This window comes from Saccopteryx bilineata, chromosome 2, assembly GCF_036850765.1.
Source record: "Saccopteryx bilineata isolate mSacBil1 chromosome 2, mSacBil1_pri_phased_curated, whole genome shotgun sequence".
In the NCBI taxonomy this organism is placed as follows: Eukaryota; Metazoa; Chordata; class Mammalia; order Chiroptera; family Emballonuridae; genus Saccopteryx; species Saccopteryx bilineata.
The window spans coordinates 261,825,793-261,852,353 of NC_089491.1; the positions used below are offsets into that span (position 1 = coordinate 261,825,793).

Sequence of the window (26,561 nt, forward strand, 5' to 3'; positions counted from 1 at the left end):
CCAGTCACCAGTGAGAGCACAGAAGCAGGAGACCCCAAATATCTATGCCAATGCCTGGCATCCCCCTGCCCCAGAGAATGCCACTTTTTCCTCCCCTGTGTTCTGTCCCCAAATCCACTACCTGCTGTTCTACAGGCTGACTTCTAGGAGTGACATCACAGACTCCTCGCCCTCTGACCCCTAGCAGTGGGGGGTGCAGGGTAGCAGGAGAGCAGGTCAGGTGTTTGTTCCCCTTCCTTCCTTCCTCTCTGAGGGGTCTCCATCAGTTGGCCACAGCTATGCTCGCTGGGTGGTGGGAACCACTGTCCTCCAACCCTCAGCCTCGGGCAGGAAGGTCTCCTAGTGTCTTAGACCTTTCTGCGTTATCCCCTATACTGCCCAGCCCTTTCTAAGCCCTGCCTTGCCTAAGCTCTTATCAGTCACCCCATCTGAGTGGGCAGTTTGTTTCCTGCTGAGATCCGGAGGGAGGGCCCAGACTGTCCTCACTTCCTCCTCCCTCACCCCGTGTCTGTGAAACCCTACCCACGGTCCCCTTGCACAGCTCCCCTGAACGACCACCATAGGCCCCTAACCAGTCAGTCTCTTGCCTCCTCTATGATCTGATTTTCCACCTAGTAGCTGAAGAGATCTTCTTAAAATGCAGAGCACATTGCGTTACTTCCTGCTTCAAAGTTCTCAGCTGCTCCTCTTATCCTCAGAATAATACCAAATCCTTCCCAAAGTCTCTAAGGCCCAAGCTGTCTGGCCCCTGCCCACCCTAGGTCAAAGCCAAGGCTTGACCCTGGCCCCAGCCCCCACCAGGGCACAAGTAGCATACGAACAGCAATTTGCAATCCCAACCCCGCTATTTTATTACAGACCCAGCAACCATTCCCAGCTACAGAAGGCATCCAGCAGGAGGAATGTTCGGAGAGACATCTCTCCTTCCGGGACAGAAAGCCATTTGGGCCCCAACAATGGATCCAACATACAAACACTACATGTCCTCTCAGCTGCTCAGCTTGTGTCCAAAGCCATCAGGCAGACAGCCTGTCCCTCTCCCCATAAACACTGCCCCAGCCCCGGGAGGGAGCCTGTAAACAAATATTCCCCTCTCTTATATCTCACAGGCCTGGGAGGCCTCGTACCCCGTTCACTTAATCCCCTAGAGGCAGCTTTGTGTCCACTCATGCAAGTTATCCTCAGCTACGCGTACGACAAGTCTGGCAGGCAGCAGGCACTAGGGGTGTTCACGTGAGCCACCCAGGACGTGGTCTATGATAGCTGCCTGTGGTGGTCACTGTCACCCCAAGCCAGGAGCCAGTCCATGGTGTGCGCTGGGTGTCCTGCTCAATGTGGACTTGGAGCCTGGATTCTGAGGGGCTTCTGGGTGCACCCTGAGAAGTCATTGTCTGGGACCCTGCCCCCTACATCCAGGCCTGCACAGCTCACCATCTGCCCTGGGGGCCAGGCTGCTTTGGATATGCCCCAGAGCATGTCTTCTCCTCCTGGCACCGTGAGACACCTGGGAGGTGGCACCCAAAGCAGTTGTCCCCATCAATGGGGTTCTCACGTCCTGTGGGAGAGAAGATCAAGGAAGCTGAGATCCAGGCATTGCTCCCTCCCTCCTTCCCTCCCTATTGCTCTGTCAGATGAATGAGAACCTCACCAGGGCCCTGAACTCACACAGAACCCTAGGTTGGTACATGAGACCCAGTCAGACATCCTAGTAAGGAGCTTTGAATTCCAGAATGTCAGGGCTAACTAATATTTATAACTACCAAAATAACAATATTTTATTGAGCACCTACTATGTGTGCCAGGGTTCTGGTAAGTACCTTCTGTGTGTCACCTCACACCAACCCCGTGGGATGGAGGTTATTATGATGCCCATTTTAGAGCCAAGGAACCTGAGGCCCAGCAAGGTTAAGAGTCCTACCCAGGGTTGTGCGGCCACTGAGAGGCAAAGGTGGGATTTGAATCCAGATTGGGAATTGAGTGCTCTTTCTTTGATAGCCTGCAGGCTCTATTTGGCAAATGTTCTTAGATAAATTCCTGATCCTCTGGGGCCTCAGTAAAACAAGTAAGGCGGGGGAGGAAGAAGCTAGGAAAACTTCTCAGCGAGTGGAATGATGCAACTGAGACAGATAGCAGAACAAACTGGCCGAGACATTTACAGCCAGATACAGAAGGTCACCACCTTAGAGACAGCACGTAGGTCTCAGTTGTATTTCAGCTCCAGGCCCAGAAAGCAGCCAAACCAGGTGGGTGACACCAGGACCAGCTGCAGTGACAAATGACCCCTACCCTGGGGCTGACCAATCAGTAGAGACCACAGTCCTGAAAGGGCACATCTGGAGGCGCTGGTGAATATTCTATTGGGATCTCCCTTAAGACCTTCTTTAGACTCCCAGCCTTTAAAAACCCTCAAGAAAAAGGACCTCGTGAGTTTTCCCTCCCAGGAACATGCTTGCCCTTCCCCTTCTCTTCTCCTTCCCCGACAGGCATGCATCTCCTAAACCTGAAGGGTCCCCACCAGACATGCAACCAGGGGAGCGGTGGGCAGCGGCAGCTGGTTCTGGGCTGACCCCCTGAACCTGTCTCCAAGGCCCCTTTTCTCAACTTCCCAGCGTAGGCTCTCCTGTTGCTGCTGCTATTCTAGGCCCCTCCTTGTTTCACTGTCCCCAGCTTTAAAACTTGCACTCTCAAAATCCCCTGGACTGAAATTTGTGAATTTTTCCTTCAAGAAGTCAAGAACCTTCACACTACCTGCTGACCCTACACAGACCTGAAAAGCCAGGTCCCCTGTTCAGTAACAAGGAGATTGGAGTTGATGGCATCAAAGGCCTCCTTCCAGCTTTAAAAAATGCCATAGTTGAATGGGCCAAGTGTCTATTTCCAACACTGAGCCTATAAAAAGACAGTGTGGCTCACTGCCATGCTGTGTGACCATGAGCAAGTTGCTTGACCTCTCTGAGTCGTAGTTAAGTCACCTATACAATGTCAGTAATAAAACCCTCCTTTCACTAAATCAAGGAGTCTGGATGAAATGATCTCTTGGTACTCTTTGCAGGTTTAAGGTCTCTGGAGGTTCAAAGTTTACTTATAAGTCTCCCCACCACCATGCCATGAGCAAGTCTGGGGTCCTTGTGACAAGGTTGTTTCAGACTTGTCCCCCCTCCACGCTACCTAGTGGCCAAAGGAGCTCACTTTTGGAAGTCCAGGTTCAAGGGCCCTTCCTAGTTCAATGGATGTGGACAAATTACCTCAGTGTGCTCATCTGTAAAATAGGGCTGATATTACTTCTTTCTCCTAGAGTTATTGTGAGCACATCATAATTTGATAGGGACACAGGGCCCGGGGCACAGTAGGTACCCTACAAATGTTTGTACAGAAAAATCAGACAGTGTTGTATCTGTGAGAACCAGCAACAATCTGTCCCACAGTGGAAGAGAGCCAGGTTGAATCCAGTTTGCAGATTCTGAACCAAAGCAACGGGCTGTGTTTCGGGAAGCCAACGGAGCTCAGAGATGAGCGTAGGGGTGTCTGGAAGCCGAGGAGGCACGGGAGCCAGGCCACAGTCAGCGGTCCCTCCCAGCCGCCTCCTCCCAGACCAGACGCTGCCCTGGCCGGATGAGGAAGCCGTGGCTACAGCTCCTCCACCTCAGTTTGGCCCCATCTCCCTGCCTGGCATCCCCACATCCTCTCCCTGCCTGGCATCCCCACATCCTCTGCAAGAGCCTCTGCAAAGCATTTTTCAACTTGTAACTCCTCACTTGAAATCAAGCTATTGACTCACCTCTGTCAGCCCAGGGCATTAAAGCGTCACAAGGAGATAGGCTTTCTGGACCATAGAGATGACTCAACATCCCCTGAAGATAAAGGGAAGTGACTGATGGGATGCACTTAGCAAAACAGCCAGCCTCTTGTTGAGTCTCAAATGATGACACTTCCCCCTTGTTCCCATTTCACAGATGAGCAAACTGTTTCAAATAAGTTTTGTGATCGTACCCAAAATTACCCAGCAAGTGAGCAAGGAGTAGAGTCAGGAGCTACAGGCTGGGCTCCTGGCTCCTCCTCTCCTGGTTTTTGCCTGGAATCATGATACGTATGACTCAGAGTGAGGCTTCCATCCCAACTCCAGCCCGTGCAGGCTGTGTGACCTTGCACAGGTTACTTCACCTCTCTGAACCTCAGACTCCTCATCTGTAGCAGCTGGCTCTGAGAATCACAAGGATTCGAGAAAACAAGGCTGGTGAATTGTTTGATACAGTGCCTGTCACAATCACGATTGCTTATTAATATTCAGAAAAGAGAAACAGAGATCTGTGTCCCTGCTGCTCCCTCAGAGCAGTCCGCTATTTTAGGGTCCGAGGAGGACTGGGCAGGGCACTAGCCTTCTCCGGAACTGCTCAGGACAGGGTCTAATGCTAAGGAATGTTGGATAAGCTGGAGACACCAGGAGGCTGTAGCTCCAGGTCACCTTCCCAGACTTTTCCTGTCCCATCTGTTCAAGCCCTGAGCAGCGCTGAGGCCCTGAGCACATCTGGCCAGGGGCAGCCCCGCCCAGGTCCCTCGCTGGCTGCCCAACAGCCCCATTCACTCCAGGCCATCTTGTTCTGAAGACTTCCTGCCTCCAGCCTGGAACATTCTCCTCCATGGCCCTGTCATGGGAGGAAGTGCGCTCAGCATGGGCCTAGGGGTCCGGGAGTGTAGTCTGGCACCTTTGCCTGGGAGAGGTCAGCAAACGGAGGCCCTATTGGTGGGTGAGGAAGGGTGAGGGAGAGTGGGACCGGGAAGGGGGAGGCCCTCTTCTACAGGCTGACTCAAACCCTCGGGAAAGGCTGAGAAACTTCCGAGAAGACGGCCTTGACATTCAGTTTGAAAGCCAAGTAGTCTTCCCTCCAATTCTCTGATCTTCCTGTCTCCCTTCCTCCATCCAACCAAAAAATGTTTATTAAACACCTATTATGCACCAGGGACACAGCTGAGAATAAAAGGACATATCACTTCCCTGAAGGGGCTGGCATTCTCGAGAGGGAGGTGTGGGTAACAAACATAAACCACAGTAAAGGAGGCAAACAGCTCTGGAGCCAGACCATATGGGCTGAATCCCTGCTCTGCCCCCTCACCAGCTGTGCAGCCTTAGGCAAGTCACCATGCCTCTCTGTGCTTCAGTTTCCTCATCTGAAAAATAGGAGTGATAGTACCTCTTCCCCTACAGGATTGTTACGAAGATTAAATGAGGTTATATTAGTGAAATTTTGACTCATCCCTAGTTCATTAATGCACAGTAATGGGGAATAAATATACTATATTACTGGTGTTAGTCTGACCAGCCACAGAATAAAATTACAGTAAGAATATACTAATAAAGTTTATGGAAGAATTTCTGTAAAGCTACCCATGCTGGTCTTAGTAAATGTTACTCTAACTGCAACTATGCTTCAATATTACCAAAATTAACTACTATATATTTTTTTAAATACTTAAAAAAATAAAAAGCAGCTAGTGGTTACCTTCTAAGTGTCACTCTTCTCTGCTAGATACTGTCGGGATGAGATGTTCCAGTCTCCACTCTCACCAGCTAGTCTCACTCTCAGCTTTAACAGGAGAACATGTATTTCTTCGTGCAAGTGAATACTGTTCCTACATTAGGGACAGTCACCACACTCCAGGCTCTGGGGTAAGAAATGAGGCAGTATAGGAAGAGCCTAGGAAAATTCCTTGGCAAGTAGAATGAGGAAACAGAGACAGAGAGTTGAGCAAACTATCTGTCATTTAGAGCTAGATCCAGAAGGTCATCTCCGTAGAGATAGCATCTGGATCTCAGCTGCATTTCAGCTCTAGGCCGAGAAAGCAGCAAAATCAGGTGGGCAACACCAGGATTGTTTGCAATGACTAATGCCCCCCTCCCCGGCCCTGGTGCTGACCAGTTAGTAGAGACCATGATCCTGAAAGAGCACACCTGGAAAAGCTGACAAATATCTTATTGAGATCTTCCCTAAACTTCCAGCCTTGAAAAACTTTCAAAACAAAGGACCCAGTGAGCCCTCCCTCCCAGAATATTACCAATCTCATAATCAAAGTGATATATTCTGTAACAATTCAAAAGTATACAATCAGCCCTGTGCTTTCAGCTCTAGCCAAGTTCTCATTACAATTAAACAGCCTGTTTCCCTTCAGCTGACACACATCGAGAGATGACATCAGAGTGAGAAAAATGCACATACAAGGACACAATGTGACTCCATCTGAGCCCCTTCCCCTAACCCCGCCCCGACCCCACTGCTGAGGCTTGCAGTTTCAATTCTCGGACAAGGTCAAGAAGACAACCTGACTGCAGGAGTGTGGAGACTCCAGTTTCAGAAGAGCAGTGACTCTAGTTGATGAGTTACTTGCTAGCTTCAGTTCCAGTTACAAGGCCAAGAGACCACGGAAGCCCAGCCAGCCATCAGAATAACAAAGTCCCTTTCTTGAGGGAAACTGCATGTGTGCCTTCCCCCTAGGAGTCCTCCCCTCCCCCAGTTCCCCTGAACCCCTCTGTAATCTGGCCGAGGCATCTGAGCTGTTAAAATGGGTTTTGAGATTAATGAATGGGACTACATCAGACTAAGGAGTTTTTGCTCAGCAAGAGAAACTGATAACAAAATAAACAGACAGCCAACTAAATGGGAAATGATATTTTCAAACAACAGCTCAGATAAGGGCCTAATATCCAAAATATACAAAGAACTCATAAAACTCAACAACAAACAAACAAACAATCCAATAAAAAAATGGGAAGAGGACATGAACAGACACTTCTCCCAGGAAGAAATACGAATGGCCAACAGATATATGAAAAGATGCTCATCTTCTTTAGTTATTAGAGAAATGCAAATCAAAACTGCAATGAGATACCACCTCACACCTGTTAGATTAGCTATTATTAACAAGACAGGTAATAGCAAATGTTGGAGAGGCTGTGGAGAAAAAGGAACCCTCATTCACTGTTAGTGGGAAGGTAAAGTAGTACAACCATTATGGAAGAAAGTATGGTGGTTCCTCAAAAAACTGAAAATAGAACTACCTTATGACCCAGCAATCCCTCTACTGGGTATATACCCAAAAAACTCAGAAATATTGATACGTAAAGACACATGCAGCCCCATGTTCATTGCAGCATTGTTCACAGTGGCCAGGACATGGAAACAACCAAAAAGCCCGTTAATAGATGACTGGATAAAGAAGATGTGGCACATATACACTATGGAATACTACTCAGCCATAAGAAATGATGACATCGGATCATTTACAGCAAAATGGTAGGATCTTGATAACATTATACGGAGTGAAATAAGTAAATCAGAAAAAAACAGGAACTGCATTATTCCATACGTTGGTGGATCATAAAAGTGAGACTAAGAGACATTGATAAGAGTGTAGTGGTTACGGGGGGAGGGGAGAGAGGGAGAGGGAAAGGGGGAGGGGGAGGGGCACAAAGTAAACTAGATAGAAGGTGACAGAGGAAATCTGATTTTGGGTGATGGGTATGCAACATAATTGAACGACAAGATAACCTGGACATGTTATCTTTGAATATATGTATCCTGATTTATTGATGTCGCCCCATTAAAAAATAAAATTATTAAAAAAAAAAAAGATGGGTTTTGAGGACAGCAGTGTGTCCTCCCCCCCGCCCCCCCCCCCACCATCTTCTCAGACTCCTGAATAAACCTCTTTCCTTTTCACCAGCACCTGTGCTGCTAATATTGGCCTGCGTATCGCAGCAGGCAGCTGAACCTGGGTTTGGTAACAATACTATGTAAATGCTGAAAAAGAAAATGAATATAATGACAGGTGATGACGAGTGCTACAAATTACATATAAAGAGAAATAGGGCATAGAGCTGTGAGAGGGGATACTATTTTAGGTAGAGTGTTCAGAAAAGGCCTCTTTGAGCTGGTGATCTTTGAGCAGAGACCTAAGCACTCCAGGTGGTAGGAACTGCAAGTGCAAAGGCCCTGAGGCAGGTGCAGGTTTGGTGGGTTCAGGAAACAGCATGGGTCTGTGCATTCAAACATCCATTTAAGAAGCATTGTCCTGCCTCACCAAGTGGCTCAGATGGTTAGAGCATCATTCAGGTACACAGAGACCGTGGGTTTAATCCTCGGTCAGGGCACATACATGAACATATTGATGTTCCTCTCTCTCTCTCTTCCAAATCAATCAATAAAAATAATTTTTTAAAAAAAGCATTGTCCCAATTCGCCACGATTGAAGGTTCAATCCCCGGTCAGGGCACATATAAAAATCAGCCGATGACAGCATGAATAAGTGGAACAACAAATCAATATTTCTTTCTTTCCTTGTCTCTCTCTAAAATCAGTAACTAAAAAAATAAAAAATAAAAAAAATTAACTACTATATATTTTTTAAAAGACTTAAAAAAATAAAAAGCAGCTAGTGGGTACCTTCTAAGTGTCACCCTTCTCTGCTAGATGCTGCCGGGGTGAGATGTTCCAGTCTCCACTCTCACCAGCTAGTCTCACTCTCAGCTTTAACAGGAGAACATGTATTTCTTCGTTCAAGTGAATACTATCCCTACATTAGTCATTGGTGGCTCCTGCCTGGCCCTGTAAGTTGCTGGGTTTGCGGCCCTGGCTCTGTACAAAGCAAAGAGCCGGTGGCTAGGGAAATCAAGGAAGCTTCTTGGAGGAGGGGACATTTGAGCTGAGCCTCAGTTGAGTGCAAAGCCTTTACTAAAGGGAGCTGAGCATCCAGCTTGGGAGTCAGGCTGCCTGGGTTTAATTCTAACTAGCTGTCGGACCTGGGGAGAATCATTTAGCTACCTTGTGCCTCAGTTTCCCCATATAAAAAGTGGGGGAAATAAAAATACCTCTTACATAGAACCTTTCTGGGATTAAATAACTTGACATACATAAAGTGCTTAGACCAGATGCTGGCTCTTATCCTTAAGTCTAACAGTACGTCTGTGGGCTGTGGGTTGATACTGAGGCTACAGAGCTCCAGGGAGGGGAAAGGCAGCACAGGACCGGAGACCGGGTGGAGATAAGGAGCAGGGAGAGGAAGGGAGGGCCCCTGGGTGTGAACACTGGTCTCCTTTCCCTTTGGCCAGCTCGAGTGAGGTCACTGACCCGGGACAGGGCTGCAGGATTCACAGGAAGCCTCCAACTGGGGTCAGGGAGGGGTCCCTGTGCGGACCTCGGGGCTCCAGTCCTTCCAAACCCACCCACCCCCTTGTGTTTCAGGAGCCTAGTGGTTCAAGGCCTCTGAGCCTTTGTTCTTGCAGGTCCCTCCGCTGGGGTGTCTTTTTGTCTCCTCTGTCCCCCAGCCTCACAAATACAGGCAGAGCAGGCAGCCAAGTGGTCACCACAAGAAGAAAGAAAAACAACCATGCTGACACATGCCAGGCAGCCAGCTGGGTGCTTGGCCTGCCTTCTGTCCCCGTATCCTGACAAGCCCCCCACTCCAGGAGGACATGGCCGTTATCTCCACTTCACAGGGGCTAAACTCAGGTGTTGAAAGGAACCTGATCAAGATCATTAGCCAGCATCAGGCAGAAGCAGGACTCCAGTGCGCATCTGCAGCTGTCCAGAGCCCATGTTCTAATGAACCCCAGCTGCTCCCATGGGCTGATGGCCCCTCTCACTACAAAGCTGTGACAAGCATTCAAGCAGCACCCCTTCCTCTCCCCCAGACTTCCCTACGTCTCATCGGCAAGGCTGCTACGTGGGGATTCAGAAGTCCTCAGCCACCACTAGGAAGGGGCAGAAGTGGCATTTGAACCTGGGCTGTTCTGACACCAGGGCCCATGTCTTCAATCACCATGACTGCCCTTGACATTCTGTGACTTCCCCACAAGGGACCCCTCTAGGAGCAGAATCCTGCATTCTCCCCCCCCCCTCATTTTTCTGAAGCTGGAAACAGGGAGAGACAGTCAGACAGACTCCCGCATGCGCCCGACCGGGATCCACCCGGCACGCCCACCATGGGGCGATGCTCTGCCCACCAGGGGGTGATGCTCTGCCCATCCTGGGCGTCGCCATGTTGCGACCAGAGCCACTCCAGCGCCTGAGGCAGAGGCCACAGAGCCATCCCCAGCTCCCGGGCCATCCTTGCTCCAACGGAGCCTTGGCTGCGGGAGAGGAAGAGAGAGACAGAGAGGAAAGCGCAGCGGAGGGGTGGAGAAGCAAATGGGTGCTTCTCCTGTGTGCCCTGGCCGGGAATCGAACTCGGGTCCTCCGCACGCTAGGCCGACACTCTACCGCTGAGCCAACCGACCAGGGCGAATCCTGCATTCTTATAAGACAGGATAATAAGAGGCTGAGGCAGATGGCTGGCCTGACTGGCCTGAGATTTGCAGCCAGATGCAGAGGGTCCCCTCCTAGAGATAACATCTAGGCCTCAATTGTGTTTTGGCCCAGCCTGCCCTGGCAACCAATGAATGCATAAATGGGTGGAACAACAAATTGGTGTTTCTCTCTCACTCTTCTCTCTCTCTTATCCTCTCTCTAAAATCAATCAATAAATTTAAAAAGTTAAAAAAAGAAGGGTAAATTCTCTGGTCAGGGCACATATAGGAGCAGCTTGAGGTTCCTGTCTTTCTCCCTGCCTCTTTCAAAAAAAGGGGGAACCCAACAAGTTCTCCCTAGGGAGCATCCCTGAACCTTCCCCTTCTACCTTCTTCTCTTCTTCCCCCACAGACATGCCTCTCCTAAATTTTAAGGGTCCCCACGAGGCTTGCAACCAGGGGAGCAGTGGGCAGCGGCAACTCGTCCCAGACTAACCCCTGAACCTGTCTCCAAGGCCCCTTTTTCTCCCACTTTCTAGTGCAGTCTTATTTTTTCGCCATAAGTTTCTAGAGAGCCAACCCTGCCTAGTCCTTTCCCTGTTGCTCCTTGTATCCTAAGCCTGTCCTTGTTTCACTGTCCCCAGCTGTAATAAACATATACTCAAAATCCCCTGGACTCCTGTTCCTGCACAAAGTCAAGAACCCATACACTACGGGCTGGCACCAAGCACCCAAAGGGCCAGCTCCCCTGTCTGGTAACACTCACACCCACTGAGCCCACCTGTGCACAGAGCTGGCGGGGTCGCAGGGTCACACGCATCCGCAATCCCACCTCAAAGAGCCCTCAGTGACCCAACTCACCGCCTCTGGACAGTGCAGTCACCGCACTCCAGGCTCTGGGGTAAGAAATGAGGCAGTATAGGAAGAAGCTAGGAAAATTCCTTGGCAAATAGAATGAGGAAACAGAGACAGAGAGTTGAGCAAACTGTCATTTAGAGCCGGATCCAGAAGGTCATCTTCGTAGAGATAGCATCTGGATCTCAGCTGCATTTCAGCTCTAGGCCAAGAAAGCAGCAAAACCAGGTGGGCAACACCAGGACTGGCTGCAATGACTAATGGCCCCCCGGCCCTGGTGCTGACCAGTTAATAGAGACCATGATCCTGAAAGAGCACACCTGGAAAAGCTGACAAATATTCTACTGAGATCTCCCCTAAACTTCCAGCCTTGAAAAACCTTCAAAACAAAGGACCCAGTGAGCCCTCCCTCCCAGAAGCATGCACGAGCCTTTTCCTGCCCCTCTCTCCCACCCCACCTCAGGTGTGCATCTCCCAAACTCTAAGGGTCCGCGTGAGACCTGCAAGCAGGGTAGCAGCGGGCAGCGGCAGCTCATCCTGGGCTAACCCCTGAACCTGTCTCCAAGGCTCCATTTTCTCTGCCTTCCCAAGGTAGGCTCATTTCTTTCCCATAAGGTTTCTAGAGAGCCCTGCCTTGGCTCTCTCCTGTTGCTTCTTCTATCCTAAACCCTTCCTTCTTTCATTGTTCCAGCTGTAAAAAATGTGCTCTCAAAAGCACCTGGACTCGCGCTGCGAAATTATTTCTGCACAAAGTCAAAAACCCTCATGCTACCAGCTGGCCCCCTGCAGACTCGAAGGTCCTGGTCCCCTGTCCAGTAACAGGAAGGGGCTGGGGGTCCTGTCCAGCTAGGTGGGCCCCTGAGCGATCCGGGAACCCTGGGCTGCCCCAGCTGCACCCTGCGCAGGAGGCAGCCCAGTGCACAGGCGCCCTGGGGTGTTCATGCAGGTTCTGGCTCTTGGAATGCCCTGGCTCCGGCCCAGACAGCTGACACTGCTGCCAGCAGCCAGGTCGGTGGGAATGTGAGATCCCACCCAGTTCCCAGGCACTGGGGGAAGAGGGACAGGCTGCCCTCCCCATCACCGCACTGTCACTGTTCCCAACGCAGAGCTCAAGCCTTGACCCGGCAAAGGTTTGCTGAAAAATTGCCCCCCACCCTCAAGAGAAAAAAAAAAAAACAGCTGGTTCAAGCCTAGGGCAAAATCCAGAATCCTAAAGGCTGTTGCTGGAAAGGCTGTAGGATCAAAGGTTCTGCCACCGGGCCTCACTTCACAGATAAAAGGAGGGGTAGCTCAGGGCAGCTGAGAGCCAAAGCGCCCACCAGCTGCAGCAAAGCCGGACACCAGCGCCAGCCTGTGCTCGCTGTGCAGTCCCGGGGCAGGGAACCAGTGCCCCCACCTGCAAAGTGGGTCGGTGGAAAGATGACATGAGCTCACGTCTGCAAGGTGTATGGGATGGCCAGTCATCCGGGTTGGGGTGTCCTGAGATGCGGGACCTTCAATGTGCAATCCAGAACCTTCCAGGCAAATGAGGGCGGGCTGGTCGCCCTACCTGTACAAGGAGCCAGGCTCCAGCAGAAGCAGCGACCCTTGACTGTTCTGTTTAAAGAGAGTGCTGCTTGAGTCAGGTTACATTGGGTTTGCATTCTAGCTCGGCCGGCCGCCACAAACTTTGGTGTTGTTTTTCACACTCAATTAGGCAAATCTCTGTGGTGTGACAGGCACTGTGCCAGGCGCAGGAATGCCACAGTGAGCAAAGTGGACAAAACCTGAAAGGGCTGTACTTTGTGGTGGGAAGACACAAGCATAAGATGTCATCACTCAGGCACCAGGAAGGGCTGACCTTTGCCGAGTCACTTTGCCTTTCTGAGCCCTAGTTTCACCTTGACATGGGGGATGGGGGAGGAGGGAAGGGAGATGAACACCTCTATCTAGGGCCTCCCCTCAGGTGTCCCTGAGCCCTTGATCATCACTCAGAAATAAAATAATCAGAAAGAAACTCGGCCTGGGTTTGGCCATTTTCTAGAACAGATCACCTCCTCTTTCTCTTCCCCTACCCCCTTCTAGAAAAACAGAACTTCTAGAAAAACCCACCAAGTCATTAGAAAGCTCTTCCTTTTTTTTTTTTTTTTTTTTGCTATACTGAACTCAGCAACCTGTCACATTCACGGGAGCCTGGTTCAGCTGGCTGACTGGAGTCACACAGGGTAAGCGGTCACCTCCTTCCCCAGGCAGCGGTGGCCACTTCCTCACTTTAACCTCAGCGAGCACTTCCTCTGCAACCCCCCTTGCCTTCCAGCCCCTCTCCAGGTGAGACCCCCTTTTTTTGGAGGGGGGGCGCTTCAGAAAGTTTTCACTTGCAGGTTTGTCTACATAATGTCTTGGTCCAGAAGGGAGGAAAAATAAGTCTCGATAGAGGCTCGTGTATCCAGGAGAACATAAATTAGAAGAGAGAAAGGAGGAGGGGAAACGCGGGTGGGAACAGGAAACGGAGTCAAGGCGAGGCAGGGGGCAGATGATAAGTAACGTCCTGAATATTTAGCATGGGTGGGTCACACCGTAAACTCTCAGGCTCCTTGTCTGGAAAAGGGAAGTCATTAATTCTGACTAAATTGGAGAATGACGACCTGTCCTGAAGCCAAGGGTGAGGACGCTCTTCAGAGGTTTATGGAGGAAGGATACGGCGTGATGCGGTCCCGGCCGTCCCCAGTGACATCGTGACGGTGGGGTGGACGCAGCCTCGAGGTTCCGGATGTTTCGAGAGGCATCCAAACACTGGCTGCCTGAACAACACCCCTCCCCGTGAGCTGATGGCGCTGCCCCAAGTGGCAGTTGAGTAAAAGTCACTGTCCCTCAATGTGCCAGGGAAGGAGTGCCTATAGTCAAGGACTTGCCTGGTCAAAGCAGCTACAAGAAGCAATCAATGAACAATAAAAGTGAAGCAACTATGATCTTGCTCTCCCTCTCTCTCCCTCTCTCTAAAATCAATAAATAAAACCTTTAAAACCAAATAAAAGTGCCCCTTCTACTCTCAAAGTGACCTGTTTGGACAATAAACCTAATGGTTACACTACTCACAGATCACCCCTTCCTCTGTCCCAGAGGGACCTTGCCTGCCCTCCTATACTGAGCTCTGTGCTGAGCACTTGTCTATGTCATTAAATTCCCATGTGGCAGGTGTGGAAACTGAGGCTCACAGAGGCCAGGGCTACTATTTAAGAAGGCAGCCACATGCCAGGCACCTGTGACAGGAACTTTCTAGGACTTAGATATCCTTGGCTATGCACGGGGACGGCGACGCTCGTCACCTCTATTTCACAGATGCAAAGACTGAGCCTGGGCTCACAGATGGGGGGCAGGGGTGCTGAGGCCCCTCGGACGTCACAGCCAGCTTCCTTCTGTCCAGGTTCACCAGCTGTGGGCCCAGGGCAAGTGGCTTGATCTCTCTGCACCTTGGTTCCTCCCATCTGTAAAAGGAGAGTGAATCTGGCCACTACCTTCTGTTGTTGAAGGATGACTTACCCAGTGGGAAAGCCTCAAGAGGCTCAAGGCACGTCTGGGTGGCAGTTACCGGCAGGAGGACGAGAAGCAGAAACAGGACTGGAGCATGAACCCTGGCTGAGCCCCAGTGTGATCCCTCCCAGGAAGTCCACAACCCTCAGTGAACCAGCCATGCACTTTATGGGGCCTGGTGCTAAGTGAGCAGGCAGGCACCTTATTTGGAAACTATTATGAATTTTGGGGTTGTAACTGCAGGGCATTAAGCCCAGGGCAGGTCCTTCTGAGGCCTATGTGGCTTCCCTGGTTACACACCCTGGAAGTTGGCCCTGCTCCTCAGTTCTAGGAAGTTTGGGATAAGAGCCCTCTCTACCTTGAGCCCCAGAGGGCAGGGTGTAGGAGAGGAGGTGCTCTCGGTGGGGAGGAGGGAGCAGGGGAGCAGAGGGAAGTCTGAGAGAAGGTAGAAGGAACTAGAGTATGTCACCACCACAGTGTAGACAGAAAGAGACAGGAGGCCCTGGCTGGTTAGCTCAGTGGTAGAGCACCGGCCCAGCATGTGGATGTCCCAGGTTTGATTCCCAATCAAGGCACACAAGAGAAGTACCCATCTACTTCTCCACCCTTCCCCCTCTTGCCTCTCTCTCTCTCTCTCTCTTCCCCTCCTGCAGCCATAGCTTGACTGGAGTGAGTTGGCCCCAGGCACTGAGGATGGCTCCATGGCCTCCTCCTCAGGTGCTAAGAAGAGCTCTGTTGCTGAACAACAGAGCAATGCCTGAGATGGGCAGAGCATTGCCCCCTAGTGGGCTTGCTGTGTGGATCCTGGTCAGGGAGCATGCAGGAGTCTGTCTCTCTGCCTCCCCCCTCTTACTAATTCAAAAAAAGAAAGAAAGACAGGAGGTTGGGAGGGTGGTGGGAAATACAGAGGAAAGAGGAGACAGGGAAAGATGGAGAGAGAGGGACAATGATAGCTATGAATGCAGAAGAGAAAGAATGACCAAGATGGCAAAAGTTTGAGAGTGGGGAAGAAAGACAAAAGCAGAGCAAATAAAGACTCAGAGACAGACAGACAGAAGAGGAAGAAGGGAAAGAGGCTGAAAGGCACCTTTCTACCTGACTCCTGAGAAAGTTTAGGAAGACCTGATGGACCCAGCCCAGAGTGGGCAGAGAAATGACCTCACAAAGGATCATCCTTCCAGGGAGCCCCAAAGCAGCTTGGAGAATAGAGGGTATGGGGTGTGTTGCATTTACACACATCTGAGAGCACAGTAAGGGCAGCTTTAGGATGCTTCCAAAATTCCCAAAGAGCAGAGAAGGAGGGACCAGGTAGGACCTCAGTAGAAATGGGTGGGAGGAGCCTTCACTTTGAGATGAAAAGCTAGAGCCACATAGCCTGGTGACCACATGCCAACCAGAATATGGTATGTGATTGGAGCTTGTCAGTGTCTTTGGTTAATTTTAACAGGAAATGATAAGTGTTACTTAACACACCACCTGTTTGGAGGCGGAGTTGGGGCAGTGTTTGGGGAGGCCCTAGCAGGGTAAAGAGTGGCTAAAAGTCCGATTAGGTTTCAGTCACTATCTTCTCCATAGGTTCTCTCTGTCCATTGGATGTTGGCCTCAAGGGGAACCCACGAGAACAGTTTTCCCACAAATGCTTCACCAAGGGTTCTAGGCAAGTATACTGTGAAACAATGGCCGAACCACGCCCCGGGGGCCATAGGAGCCCACCCCAGACACCAGGATGGCATGGACACTGGAGGGAGCCCCACATCAGCTCCAAACAGGACTCTCTCAGGCTGGTTCCAAGTGGATCAGAAGGAACCTCCTCCTTGGGGCACTGAGGACACTGGAGTCAGATGAAACTAGGTTTACAATCCCAGGTGTGCTCACGTGATAATCAAGGGCCCTGGTCGGCAAACCGCGGCTCACGAGCCACATGTGGCTCCTTGGCCCCTTGAGTGTGGCTCTTCCACAAGATACCACGTGCGGGCGCTACCTCGATAAGGAATGTACCTACCTCTATAGTTTAAGTTTAAAAAAAATTGGCTCTCAAAAGAAATTTCAATCGTTGTACTGTTGATATTTGGCTCTGTTGACTAAGAGTTTGCCGACCACTGGGCCAAGGGGATAATGGCTTTGAAAGCCACAGACATTTGAGTTTATAATAATACTTCATAACACCGCTTACAAGCATCCATTCACAATTCTAATTTGGCTTCTTGAATTTAAATTTTTGAGTAGGCAACATAACTCCATCTAATTGGTGATGTTCGAGACCATCAAAAATTACGAAAAGTTTAGAATGCAAGTCCTTGCTTCGACTCTGCCACCATCCATCCAGTCCCTATTGCACTCACCAACCTTTATTAGTGTCTCATATCCCCCTCCAGGGTCTCTTTGGACAAATACAAATGTATATCCTAATTTCTCTCCTGCTTTGCATAAAAGTCACTAAACTATACAAACTATTTTGCAACTTATCTTTTTTACCTAACAATATATCTTGGAGGTAAAAAAGAAAAAGGAAAAAAAAAAAAAAGAGCATTCACCCTTTTTGATAGCTGTGTAGTATTCCATGTTGGATTTGCCATAATTGATTTATGGGGTGGGTATTTGGCTTGTTTTTGTTCTCTTACTGTTATAATTCATTATTGTATGTGTTGCAATGTTACAATCAATCATTTTGTGTATCACTTCCCACTTATTAACAGCATGTAGGGCTCTCTTGCCTCTGTCTGTTATAATGAGCAAACAAACTTTAGGCTTTCCTCTTGCATTATTTATGCTGTTCTAATCTACCAGAAAAAAAATAATGCTTCAGAGCCACTTAGACCATCTGTTCCCACAGAGCCAGGCCCCTGTCTAGGGAACAAAGGTTCATGGGAAGTCAGGGGAACTTGGTTTATATCTCAGCTATCCTAACTGTTTCAACTCCTGGTCCTCAGTTTCCACATTTATCAAAGGGAGCTAACAATCACACATGGGGCCCTCGTGGGGATCAAGGATCAGGAATGAATTCTGTGGCTGTGTGAAACTATTTACAGTGTGAAGGAGGCAGATTTACGCCCAAGGCCCACTTGTCAACTCCGAAGGGTAGATGTGGACCCTGTGGGTTCCCAGAGAAGAAGCCAGTGACAGGCCCGCTGTGGGGTTTCTGGTGCTGGTGCTCGCGTGGTGGCCTTGAGCAGCCCCGATCGGCCATCACTTGAAGCTTCTCTGCTCTTATTCTGTGTTAAACTAAAGCAGTGGTTGCATTGCTGCGATGTGGAGAAACCTCCCCCCTTCATGAACTGGCCCTAGCCTTCCCAGCCCCTCAGGAAAGGATCCAAAGTAATTTTCCACCCTTTACTCATAAAGAATAAATCCTGGCCGAGACAGGGTGCCCGCCTCACTGCCAGGCAGGAGTCCTCATCTGCCTCTTCCTAGCGCTCACCGACTCCCACTTGCCTCCCTGAGGGGGGCCTCAGGGCTGACAGAGGAGCCTTTGTCTCCCTCCTCCCTGCTTCTCTGCTGCTGCAGGTTTCCCAGACCCCCCCCCCCCCACCCTCCGCCCCTCGCAGGATGTAGCCCGGAGCAGACATCCTGGAAACCACGGAGATGCTGAGCCATGGACCCTGTCGCTGTCAGCCCTTAGGGTCCTTCCGGTCCCTCACTGTGCCCTCGCCACGGGACAGCTCTGATTACCACCCCCACCGCACAGTTGAGGAGTCACCTCTAATAAGAGCCAGTGCCCAGAGGGAAGAAGTCACCAAGAACCTGGCTGGCACCTGGGGCCTCGAGGACCCTTGCCCCGGGGAGAAGTAAGTGCCTGGTTTTGCCTAAAGATACTCCACTCAAGCTCTGGAAGGTGCAGCAGGCTCAGAGCACTGCACCTTCTGAGTGCAGAAGACAGGAGGGCAGAGCGAAGAGAAAAGGGGGGTCGTGGGGTCAGGGGGTACATGGGGAAGGCAGGGGTCAGGCAGCCAGCCTTTGACCTGGCTCCCCACAGTGGCCATGCTCTGCACCCTAGGTCTGGGGCACAACTCAGAACCCCACGAGCTTTGAAACTCCCCCCCAAAAAAAACCTTAAGTATCTGGAGCTGCCCCCAGCACTTCCATATGATACCCCAAGGGAGAAACAAGCCGGCCACCACCAACGCAAGGGGAGCCAGATGACGCCCAGGGAAGCCTTTCAGAAGATTCCAGAAACATATCACTGCTCTCAAGCCGGGGCACCTTGGATGTCACCCCTGCATCCTTGCGAACACCCAAGATGGAGCTGACGCAGCCCCAGTTTAAAAGAACACACCTCCCTACGAGGTGAAGCAGTTTTCCCAGAGCCCCACAGCGAAGGCAGAAAGAGGCAGAACTTCTCACTCAACTTACCCCATCCCTAGGGACAGGGACAGCGAGGGACAAAATAGCAAACATCATGTACTTACTGAGTGCTGCGCCCCAGCTAAGCACATTCCCTGTGTGAACTCTCCCTTCCACCTTCCTCAATTCCAGATTCTTTCCTTTATTTATTTTTTTTAAGATTTTATTTATTCATTATAGAGAGGGGGGAGAGAGAGAGAGAGAGAGAGAGAGAGAGAGAGAGAGAAGGGGGGAGGAGCAGAAAGCATCAACTCCCATATGTGCCTTGACCAGGCAAGCCCAGGGTTTTGAACCGGTAACCTCAGCGTTTCCAGGTTGACACTTTATCCACTGCGCCACCACAGGTCAGGCTAGATTCTTTCCTTTAAACAACCATCTGGCAGTGGTGAGTACCAGAAACAGAGAGATAAACATAAAATGTTTTCTCCCCTAGATCCACCTCCCCCATCCCTCCCCCAAAACCCTGTGAGGCAGCGTTACTCTCACGCCCATTTTACAGATGAGAAGACCAAGGCTACCTAGCTAGGAAGTCAAGGAATTTGAAGCCAAGGAGAACCGTTCCAGAAGCTCTGAGCGCCACACCATCCTGCCTCCCACCTTGATGAGATGTGCTTCTCTGGGCCCAGCTGACACCGCCCCATCCTCTCTCAATGCCCCCTTCAGGCCCCTGGACAAGGAAGGAAGGAAGGGACCCCCACACACACACACACACCAAGTGAAAAGACAGTTTTTACCATTTCAGCGGAAGGGTGACAGGAACCACAAGCTCCTCAACCAGGACACAGCTGGGGTGACCACCTCTGCCCCCACGTTCTGTGAGAAAGTGGCAGGCTTACGGGCAGAAAGTGTGGACATGGGTTGTGCCAAGATTGCGACACTTGCTTCCCCAGCCTGCCCTATTTCTCTGAGCTCCACTGATATAGCTTTGTCACAAACAGAAAAAAAAAAGAAAAAAGAAAAAGAAGTCCACCCAATTCCGGCCTCTCCATTTACAAGAGAAGAGAGGAAGAGCGAGGCCCTGGTGGAGGTGCGCTCCACACTCCCATGGAATTGACTCAGTAACTTCCTGTCCTCGGGTCCCAGCGCACGGCAGGCTGCTGCTCGCCGGCCTCCAGGTAGACACCTGGCCAAAAGGCATCCCTCACCTGTGTCCGCAGCGCCTGAGCGTGCACCATCGTGGACACTTTAGGGACCGTGCTCATAAACCCCCGCTCCTGCGGGCGGTCACCGGTTGTAAGCACTCGGTGTGAAAGAGTTGATGGCTTTGGTTTTCAGCTGGGCATCTGGATGAGAACAGGGTTCTGAGGGAATGAGGCATAAGACAGATACTTTGTATTTTTTGATTAATTTTAGAGAGAGAAACAAAAAAGAAAACAAAAAACATTGATTTGTTGTTCCACTTATTTATGCATTCATTGGTTGATTTTTATATGTGCCCTGATCATGGATCGAACCCACAACCTTGGCATATTGGGATGACACTCTAACGAACTGAGCTACCCAGCCAGAGCCCAGAGTCACGCAGAGGTCCCCAAACTACGGCCCGCGGGCCACATGCGGCCCCCTGAGGCCATTTATCCGGCCCCCGCCGCACTTCCGGAAGGGGCACCTCTTTCATTGGTGGTCAGTGAGAGGAGCACATTGACCATCTCATTAGCCAAAAACAGGCCCATAGTTCCCATTGAAATACTGGTCAGTTTGTTGATTTAAATTCACTTGTTCTTTATTTTAAATATTGTATTTGTTCCCGTTTTGTTTTTTTACTTTAAAATAAGATATGTGCAGTGAGCATAGGGATTTGTTCATAGTTTTTTTTATAGTCCAGCCCTCCAACAGTCTGAGGGACAGTGAACTGGCCCCCTGTGTAAAAAGTTTGGGGACCCCTGCACTTACGTATTGATAGAGCTATCAAAGATATACGAGACAGCCCTAGGTGGAGTAGAGAGCACCTGTGATAGAGGTCAGGAGGAAAGGCATGAAACTCACAGCAGGGGGTGGGTGGGTGGGACGGGCAGGAGAGCTCTGGAGAAAGGGGCCAGGACAACAGGAACAGCCCTTGTGTGGCGTGCAGACAAGCCAAGAGCGAGGTGTTAGGAGTCTGTCTCCCTTCGTTACAAGCTGTGTGGCCTTACACAACCAGCTAACCTCTCTGAACCCCATCCTGGACAGAAAAATATGGTTGCTAACAGGTTGGAGGTTAAGCAGAAGGGAGCATTTAAAGAATTCAATCTCCCTTCAGAAATTACTTACCAAGACCCTCACACACACCCAGAAGTCTTAAGACCTGCTCCCTTTACAGGGGGCCTACTAACTACTCTCTTTATAACAATTATTTCATGTAATCCTCACTGCACAGTTCAAAGTAGATGCTGTCATCACTCTCATTTACAACACTTACAAGTGGGAAAATTGAGGCTGAGGGAGGGTAGCCGTCTGGAAATTACCAGCTGGTCATCGAGGGACATCACAGGACTTGAACCCAGGTCTGCCTGACTCCAAACTGCATCCCTGGGCTACAGACCCTATGGAAAAGCAGAAAGCTAACACCACTGGGGAAGAGGGGGCATCTCAAAGGCAGAGAGGGAGGCTGGCTGACAAAGAAAAAGTGAATGAGCCCTGGCTGGGTGTCTCAGTGGATAGAGCGTCAACTCAGAGTGCCAAGGTCATAGGTTCAATCCCCATTCAGGGCACATACGAGGAGCAATCAATGAGTACACAACTAAGTGGAGCAACTAAGTAGAACAACGAGTTGATGCTTCTCTCTTTCTCTTTCTCTCACTCGCTCAAATCAATAGAAAAAAATTTTTTTTTTAAATGAATGAGCACACATCCTCTCTCTGGGCCTCAGTTTCCTTGGCTGTAAAATGGGACCGTGTGCCCCACCTCCCATGTTTCCAATGAGTTTGCCATGACCCCTCCAAGAGGAGTGGGTGGCCCCAGAAGACAGTTTGGCGGTGGCAGGAAGTGGGCTTGGGCGGAAGCCCGGCCGGGATTTGCGAGGTAAAGCGGCCAGTTCTCCCTGGCTGGGAAACAGCGCGGAAGGAGCAACCTGGGGGCGCAGCCGGCTCCCCTGGCCGCCGGCAGACGTGAGAGGCCAGGGCTGGGAGCGGACCAAGAACTCGGAGTGACCAGGAAGCCTGGAAACCTATATGATTTTATTAAACAAGTTCACCCCAATAAAGTTAATGGAAAAAAAAAAAGGAAGAAGGAAAGCAAGCCTGGGCGAGGGCCACCCAGCAGGACAGGGAGGAGGCCCAGGGCCCCAGCCTGACGAATGGGCCCCTCCCCAGGCCCACCAGGAACCCAGGACGAGAGGTGAGGGGCATCGCCCAGCCGGCTCCGGGAAGCCGCCCCTGAGCCTCCCCAGAGCCCTGTTTCTGATTTCCTTCTTGTCTGAGGTTTTTCACAGGAGGGGAGAGAAAAACAGCAAAAGAAAGGCCCATTTAGGCCAGACAGGACCTGCTTTCCCCCGGGAGGAGTGAGGCTGGCGGCCCAGGCCTCCGCCCTGTTTTCAGACCGACGCAGGAAACAGAGGGGAGAGCTTGGGCAGAGCTACAACTCTGGCACCATCTGTAAGCCTCTCTCTCCTGCCTCAGGACTTCCGGTCCCCACCATTCCCCACCGCTGAAGCCAGCCCCCTCATATGTAGGGTTTCAGCCCCAATTCCCTGTCACCCACACACGATCCCATGTGAACCACACCATACTGCCCCCAGGAGGAGAACCCGTTTATGATCCCCAAATCACAGTGGACCAAACTGAGGCTCAGAGCAGTTAAGTGACCTTTCCGAGGTCACACAGCCAGCAAGCCGCAGAAGTGGGTTTCAAAACGGGTGCATGAGAGCAGAGTATCTGCTTCTACCCACCAGGTGGCCATTCCATTCTTACTCAGGGGACACCCTTTATCTTCATGACCCAAATCCCTGACAGTTGAAGAGGCCCCCTGTGAGTTTGGTCTGTCATAAAAGAGATTGAAGACTGCCTGTCCTCCCTAGGGACTAGCTCTTGACGTCAGTCACCCCCCTCCCACACTTAGAAGCCAGAGGACATTTTCATGCCCAGCCTGGCTCAGGGGGCAGTGGTGACATCTCTTTCCCCCTTATAAACATGTCGCAGATCAGCCACGGGTGCCATCCTAAATCAACTCTCTTTAACACTGAAAGAAACACCTGCATTTCTCCCAACCTCTGTGCCTACCTCCATCAGCAAGTCCTGGGCATGGTAGGAGAGGGGACCCATTTATTCAGCCAAAAAAGCCACCATAACAGAGAAATAGTCTTTTATCCAAGCTGGTTTACGGAACAGATGACCCAGGAGATAAAGCCACAAACCCGCATGCCAAGTTGGAATTTCTAATTCAATTAGCTTGAGATTGTCTGAAATCTTCCATTATTCAAATGTTCAAGTTTAAGCACCGAGTTTGGAGAGGACAAGGCTGGGGGACTATAGATGCTGTCCCGGTAGAATGGAGTGCATTGGGCCACCCAGAAATTGGATGGGACATTCGAGACCCTGCAGCATGTCCAGACTCCCTCCGGCCACTCCCTGCTTCCACCCACCACACCAGACACCCCTTACTCGTCAAGCCTCTAAATCTCCACTCACGCTGCTCTCCCTGCCTGAAATATCTTTTATTTCTGGCCAATTTCTCCTCCAAGCACTCAAGGCCAACTCATCCTTGGAACCAGCTCAAGTACATGCTTCCTTCTCGAGGTTGTTTCCTGACTTCTCCGATCAATGCTACCCGTGTTTTGCTCCTGTAGTACCTTGCACACTAAATGCTCCAGGCAGGCACTAATTCAAGTGCATTTAACAATAAGCTTGCAGGCCCTGGAGGTGTCTCAGTGAATAGAGTGTTGTCTTGGAGCCCCAAGGTCATGGGTTCAATCCTTGGTCAGTGCAAGTATAAGAAGCAATCAATGAGTGCAAAACTAAATGGAACAACTAAGTAGAACAACGAGTTGATGCATCTCTCTCTGTCTCTCCCTTCTCCCCCTTCCTCTCTTCTCTCTCTCTCAAGTCAATGGAAAAAATTAAAAACAAAACAATAAGCTTACAGTCAAAATGGCCCAGTGTTTACCAACTGAACTGAACGGACAATGGATGGACTCATCATAGGTGCTTGTGAGCCAGGAGCAATTGACTCCCGTGTGTGTTAAAGGCAACCTTCTGGCTGGATGAATCTCCCCCCACACACCCATTTACACACCTGTCTTTGAGCTCAACTGGGAGCCCTCTAAGGGCAGGGCTTGTCTCTCCCTGTGTCCTGGCACACAGTAGGTGCTCAGCGAATGTTGGTGGGGACTAGCTCAGTGCTAGTTGAATGCTTGTGCCTTCCCCAAAATTCATGTTGAAGTCCTCCTCCCAATGTGATGGTGTTAGGAGGTGGGGCTTTTAGAAGATGATTAAGTTGTAAGGGTTGAGATCTCATGCATAAAATTAGTGTTTTTATAAAAGAGACTTCAGAGAGATGCCTAGCCCTTCCACCATGCAAGGACACAGCAAGAAGTCACAGTACACAACCCTGAAGAGGACCTTCACTAAAACCCAACCATGCCGACACCCTGATCTGGAACTTTCAGCCACCAGAATTGTCAGACATAGATTTCTGCTGTTTAGAATCTACCCACTCTGTGGCATTTTGTTACAGCAGATGAATGGACAAGGACACTCAGGGATGACAAATAATTCTCTCCAATGATCATTGTCATCCATCGAATTTTAAGGTCAAGCCTGGATGGTAAATTGTCTTTAAAGATAGACACTCACATCGTCTCCCTCTAATCACGTAAATGCATGTCTTGCCTCCCTTTACTTCTCCTCCTATTAATCAGGGCTGGCCTGGTGGCTTGCTGTGACCAGCACGATATGGCAGAACTTATGCTGTGCCATCCTCAGTCCTGTGTCTCAAGAAGCCTGGCAACCTCTGCTTTGACTCTTCCCAGAGCCTTGAGCCCCCAAGTAGAGAAGTCCAAGCAGTTCGGCCACACGGACAGAGACAGCACGAGTCTCCGCAGGATGTGAGGCGTCCTGAATGGCCCAGCCCCAGTCATGCTCCCAGCTGAATGCAGCCCTACTGACCTTGCCAATACCACATGGAAGAAAGATGAGCCGCCCCTGCAGAACTCGACTCAACTACAGATCGCGAACAAATGAGATGTTTCAAGCCACTGTGTTTTGGGATGATTTGAAACACAGAGAGAAATGACTGCAACATCTGGTTTCAGCAAGAGGGAAGGGTGTGATTGAATCGGGGATACCTGCCCTGGCTCCTGAGTGAGCAATGTAAAAATCTACCCCTCAACTAGGTAATGTCAAGATCAATGTCAACTTAATCCAATGTCAGTTCAAGATCTTTCTTGGACCTACTGGAAATGATGATTGCAGATTGAGAGGGGTATTAGTCCATCATCAGAGAGAAACGTGAGCCTCATTAGGGACCCAATGGAAACTCTAGCAAGAGAAAATAAACCAATAGGGCGGTCCCTCCGGGGTGTTTAAACGAGCAACTCAGAGAGAGGGTGGAGCCATTCAGTAGCAAGGCCAGAAGCAGAAAAGAGAAACTCAGAAAGAGACAAAATGGGAGGAAACTGAGCCACACCAACCAGCAAACACAGCAGCTGCAGCGTCTTACAGCTGCCGGGACCGAAATAACGTTCCCTGGAGCCATGTCAGATACTGAGAACTGTCTCATTGAACACAAACCTGGCTGGGCAGCTGTTTAGGTGGTGGGCACACCCCCATCCACCCACCCAAGGACACACATCCTCAACAATAAGGCCCTTTCCTTCGAGGGAATGTGAAGTGGCTCTCTTCCTTGCAGCCATGAGCCAGGCTTGACCTTATCCCCAGCCTGGAGCAGAAACAGAGGGCTCGCATATCTAGAAATCACCACAGAGAGGCCCAGCGTGGAGGGAAACAAATCTGCCCTGGAATCACTGATTTATGGGGAGCCCCTTACCACGTTCCAGAGACCGTGCTATGCCCTTAACTTGGGCACATTGCTTTCCTTCTAAACACCACCTGGTGGCGTCCATATTGCCATCCCATTTTACAGATGAGAAAACTCTCTTGCTCAGAGCCACGAGGTTTGCAAGTGTTAGAGCAGGTATTTGTATCCAGCCTCAAAGATGGCAAAGCCTGGGGCCTTGGTCACGCTTGACAATCTCCCCACATGCCCTGGTACAACTTTATTGGTTGTTGACATCTATGCCTATTCTGATAGGTCAGTGCCCTGCTGAGCCAACTGTACCCGAAAGACTGGCCATCTGAACTCTCAGTCTCCAAACTCAGGATTGGAATAGAGGCAGATCAATGTCTGAGCTATGCCTCACTGTGGTGGGAGGAATAATGCCTCCTGGAGGAATCCAGCCCTGTGGTGCCTTGATTCCATCCTCGGCCCTCCAGAACATTAAAATTATTTTAATCCACGAAGTCTGTGGTGATTGTTATAACGGCAACAGGACACTCATACACTGGCTAACTGAGTTCTTACTTTATCTCACACTCAGAAATTTATAGATTCTAAAAACTGTTCAACCAAATTCAAATGACAAGGGAAGGGCTTATTCCACATGTCC

The 26,561-nt window shown here is 50.3% G+C and overlaps 1 protein-coding gene across 10 annotated transcripts in view; it reads right to left on the reverse strand.

Annotated features, from left to right (window-relative positions):
* CMKLR1 (chemerin chemokine-like receptor 1) overlaps positions 1–26,561 on the reverse strand; it is a 48,757-nt gene that overhangs the window by 15,554 nt on the left and 6,642 nt on the right. Inside the window, exon 1 of one of the 10 annotated variants that reach the window (XM_066260306.1) lies at positions 19,717–19,789. The exons of 4 other annotated variants lie outside the window; for them this stretch is intronic. The gene's annotated coding sequence lies outside the window, so the exon portion shown is untranslated. Of the gene's footprint in view, positions 1–121; positions 352–5,498; positions 5,603–11,057; positions 11,168–14,436; positions 14,558–19,716; positions 19,790–26,561 lie in introns of those variants that run through there. 5 more of the 10 variants (XM_066260311.1, XM_066260312.1, XM_066260307.1 and 2 more) reach the window with 5 other exon arrangements.